The following is a 5,119-nucleotide window of genomic DNA, read 5'->3' as shown; positions in this document are numbered from 1 at the left end:
GATGGCAGTCAAGTTGTTTTCTTGTATTAAGATTTATTTTCCTAACAACTGGATACATGTAAAAGTATTGCAAACAATAAATATAATTTTGACAGAAATATAGTAGCACAGAAGAAAACGTACATGTATTGCACCTACGATTCATTAAACAATTGAAATGCAAATTGCAATTTGTGATGCCTGCTATGGGAATAACCTGAAATAATGTCATGAATGAGTTTGTGGTTAGAAAATAGTAATATCCTCCACAGCACCTTATTTTGAATAGGTCAACAGGTAATTGGGGTAGATTATACCCTTATTTGGCTGATGTTTCCTCAAAGTCCATAGACTTTCAGACTCTACATACAGTAAAAAGGAGGGTTTTTTTAATACCTCTAAATCTTTTTCTTTGTACAACATGTTTTTTCTGTTGTCCTGAGTTTGCACGTTCAATTTACGCTTATTATTGTAACCCTGATGTATGTTATATCAGAAAATGACATCAGAACATGTGGACAACACATGGGGATATTGTAAACACAGATCACGCTGTCAATATCATGGGATTCTTCTCCCTGTCTCATAAAATATTACCTACTCCCGGTCACACATGCCAAATCCACTGCAGTCCAAGAAGAGCAGCATTAATTCTGAGCGTTGGACAAGATAATCTCCTCTTACCAGTGAAATGTATTGGACTGGATGGATGCGGAGGCTTTCATTGCCTGTGGCCCAAGGGTCCCATGGGTACCATAAAAAAAAGGCTTTCTGCTTCAGCATTGAGAAGCAATCAGCCTGATTTATTTCTCCCGTGTCCCGAGTTTGCCAGCAGTCTATTAAATAAGGACTCTATCTGCAAACATGTCAAACCAGGATCTGACCAGATAACAAGCAAAGATAACCAAACAAGAGGCAGCCCTGTGGAGTAAATACTACACGTGCATTGGAGAAATGTCAGCACGATTATGCTGATGTGTGTGTAATACTGTATACTGTATATATATATATATATATATATATATAAAATAAAAAATACACACACACACACACACACATATATATACATATACATATACATATACACGCACGCGCACACACACACACACACACACACACACACACACACACACACACACACATATACATATACACACACACAGACATATACACTTCTCCCTGAAGCTTGAGATCATTTTCTAATTAAATATCTATTTCATACCTTTCCAGTTGGGGATATGGAAAAGAAACCTCGCATTGCGTTGCATGCAGCCAACATGTACTGTAATAATCGGCAAATATTTTTTTTGTAACCAAACCTCGCATTGTGTTGCATGCAGCCAACATGTAATAATCGGCAAATAATCTTTTTGTAACCTACAGGCTCTCCTGACATTGTTCCCACCCATTGCCATTAGCCCCCACCCATGTGAAGGATCAGCATATAAAGTGTGGAGATATTGACACATGCCTTTGATACAGATGTGCAGGAGAGTACTTACCACATAGGCACACAACAGACCAATTCATGTGAAGCAAGCACACAATCTTTATTATAAAAAATAAATAAAAAACATCATGCAAAGTGAAAACATCCAACTTTGTTGGCAGAAACATCTGCTGCTTCTTGTGCAGGGAAGGGCTGTTTTCCTAAAATAAACAGGAATCCACCATCAATTCAACATGACAACCCAGCCAGTGCTCTTATCCTTAAGACTTTTTTTTAAAATAACGCCTCTTTCAATATGCCATAATCCAGCCCTCCTGTCCAGAACAGGTGTGTAAATAGTCAACTCGGAGGTGCACACGCAGATCGTGGATACAAGTCTCTTTAGAGATGCTTGGTTAGTCATTGATTAAATGCAGTAGCAGCAGCATCAGCAACACTGAGGGAGCAGTTCCAGCGGGGGAGGGAGTTATTGCGGATGTTGGCTTGAAGGGGGAGACAGGGAAGTGCCTGGGGGGGGGGGGGGGGGTCACCACGTGGACCGAGACCACTGCAACCGAGGGGGGAGGGGGGGGGAGGAAGATTAATATCCCGGATACATTACTGCAGCTTTTCAACAGCTTCAAGTGTCTTCTGTATAAAAGATGGCACGAGTCATTACCTTTTATTTATGATCCAATCACTCGTTCTCTTCCTAAGAAACGGAACCACCCTAGAAAAAGTGATGTGTTGGGTGCATTTCAGTGTTTGCCCAGTGCCCCTATTCAGAGGTATTATGTTGGGAGATGTGGGGCTGTGAGACTAGCAGCAAACATTTAATGAGTAGTGTCCACAGTGGGGAGGGAGGGAGGCTGTGAGGTCTGCACTCAGTGCAAAGTAAATGTTTATCCTGTGGTTTCAGACAGATTTTCTATTTCCATTCTCCATTAAGAAAAGTAGTTTTTATATTGTGAATTGGGACATCAAATTATTCATTCAGACAACAAATATGTTGTTGTTGTTGAACATAAAGTAGATTGTTATGGTGTTGAAACATCTAATTGCATGTGATGGACTATTATATGTCCAGCACTTCATCTAACTGTCTTAGTGCACAGCCTCTAACTTCACACCCCTACCTTATAGCATGAAACAGGGAGTAGAATAAAATAATAGATAAACATGTAAGGCCTGGGACATAGTAGTGTGAGCAAGGCTGAGTCGCGCTGAGCCGCGCTCACACTCGGCACTGAGCCCCTGCAGCCACAATGAGAGCGGCTTTAGCAGGGGCTCGCGCACGCTTCCGCAAGCGTGTGTCTCACGAAGTTTTCAAATTTGGCGCTCGCCGGAGCGCAGGGCCGGTCACGTGAGCGGTTCGCCCAATGAGGGCGAACCAGCTCCGTGACATCACTGGCCCGCCCCCAGATCCGCCCCCAACACGCCCACGGACGGCGCGCTGTGTAAGACCAGAGAAAGCACCGCTTTCCCTGAGCCTCAGCGCGCCTCCGCACGGACATAATGTCTATGTCCCAGGCCTAAGGCTGCGGCCCCGCTTGCACTGAGCGCGCTCATGCTTAGAGCATGAGTGCCAGGTGTCTTGCAACTTGCGGACGCGCGAGCGGGGGGGGGGGGGTGGTGGGGTTATTTGGAGGGGGAGCAATTGAGCTATCGGGCAAGCGGGAAAGTATAAAAAGTTTATTTACAAAAGCGCAGAGCGTGTGTGCCCACGCATTTGCGCGCGCGCATCGCGTGAGCGGGAACATGCATATATATATATATATCCATGTAACCGCTCCAAGCGCCGCCAGCTCAGCGCGAGCGTGGCCGCAGCCTAACAAGTTGTTTCTACATAACTAGCATGCGTTAATAATAATAATAATAAATCTACTCCAGCAATAGAAAATATACATACAGTATGCTATTCGCTGACTTTTCAAGGGACTTTTCTCGAATTTTTAGCTAAATGTTACAGAAAATACAGTGAGTCGAGAAAAACAAAAGAGTCCATGCATGTATTGGTTGTCATGCTGTAATAACCTTGTTGAAGAAAAGTATGTATAAATCAAACAAAATATGGCAACCCAAGCCACAAACTCTATTCGAAATGTTGACATGTGTGCTACACTGCTGCAGCAAATATACTGTGATAAGTACCCAGGGGGATCCCACGTTAAACGCGTCCCAGCATCTCTTTGAGCATCTGGTTTTATGTGAATGGGTTACACCTGCAGCCTTCCGATTCTATGCAATCGCAGTCATACAGCGGTAGTTGTATATAATGTTACTATTCAGCGATCTGTGTGGAGTTCAACTAACGTTACCAGCATCTGATTGTGTCTGCAATGCAGTATGGTTTGCAGTAGATGTCGCTTCTAATAAGTAAATAACATGTCCATTAAGTTAGCTGCCTTTAAAATAAAAATGCCCTTTTGGGGGGAAGGGGGGGGGGCGGGTGGAAGGAGGGGGAGGAATGTAAGGAAAGAATAAATTATTAACGACTGGAGTCTATTTCCCTTACTTTTCATTAAACGTCTGATGGGATATTTTTTTTTCTCAATGACATCAATGCAAATCTATCTGTCAAAGGGCCAAATGACTGGCAATTTTTGTGAATGGAATACTCAGTGACTGTGGTGACGTAATTCGAACGCCGTAGTTTCATACCACCTTTGTAATTGGTCAGTGTGGCCATCGGATGGTCTTGGTTGGCTGGGCAGCAATGATCAAACGCCTACACACTCTCACCCTGGCGGTAGATATAAAAGGATTGGTCTCCCCCATTGGAAAGCATTGAGACTTGGAAAACATTAGTTGAGAGAGAAAGACATCTCCATCATATTTCACTGCTCCTCTAGAAGATTTGCCACTGATTGGTAAGTATGCACCACTATCTGCATACTAATTCTGGAAGATGTTTCATTAAAAATATATATATATTTGACATTTTTAAAATAATGCTATATATATATATATATATATATATATATATATATATATGTATATGTATATGTATATGTATATGTATATATATATATATATATATATATATATATATATATATATATATATATATATAAATATATATCAATTTATTTAAAAAATGTCGTCCTCCTTCTTTACCCTAATGTATGTATCTTTAAAGTCAATTGTAACTCTTCCTTGGTACAGCACCATTTATGTATTGGTTATGGTTTGTAAGAAAAATACTAAGTGTCTTCATTTGAAACGTAATTATACTTACAATGTGTTTTATGACTGTATGTAGGACATCTGATCAATAATGATGCCCCAGTGTATTGATTATATTTGCTGTGCATTTTTCTAAGCTGTGTGGTTTGATAACTGATCAATTGTTATGATTAGATTTGCTTAGTTTGCAACCTATTTGTTTTGATATATTTATTATCTGGGATGTCCTTGTTCAAGGCAGAGTTCTAAGTGTCCCATCTGGTGTCAACCTTCTATGCCGTATGAATTACACTTGCTGGATACGCTGCATATGATCTGATTAATTTAAGTCATCTCATTGCCAACAGGTTGTAGTTAATTTAGCAAAAGTGCACATTCGGATATAGTCAGGAGGAAATGTGCAACAATTGTAGCATTATTTCAACACTTAGGGATAACTGTGTTGTATTAGTGGGGGTCAGAGTGTGTTGTATTATCCATGCTGCATTATTATACTGTAGCAGCAGGAGATGCTGATTAAAAGGC

At 41.0% G+C, this 5,119-nt stretch overlaps 1 protein-coding gene across 3 annotated transcripts in view; it reads left to right on the top strand.

The window, feature by feature from the left end:
- The first annotated feature begins 4,141 nt into the window (after window positions 1-4,141).
- The window catches only part of CALCB (calcitonin related polypeptide beta), a 7,352-nt gene continuing 6,374 nt past the window's right edge, over window positions 4,142-5,119 (top strand). For all 3 annotated transcript variants that reach the window (XM_075583884.1, XM_075583883.1, XM_075583882.1), the window contains exon 1: window positions 4,142-4,278. The gene's annotated coding sequence lies outside the window, so the exon portion shown is untranslated. The remainder of the gene's footprint in view (window positions 4,279-5,119) is intronic.

Source organism: Ascaphus truei, unplaced genomic scaffold, assembly GCF_040206685.1.
Source record: "Ascaphus truei isolate aAscTru1 unplaced genomic scaffold, aAscTru1.hap1 HAP1_SCAFFOLD_402, whole genome shotgun sequence".
NCBI classification, from domain to species: Eukaryota; Metazoa; Chordata; class Amphibia; order Anura; family Ascaphidae; genus Ascaphus; species Ascaphus truei.
The sequence above is the reverse complement of the archived record's forward strand: the minus strand, read 5'-3'. Positions and strand labels throughout refer to the sequence as shown.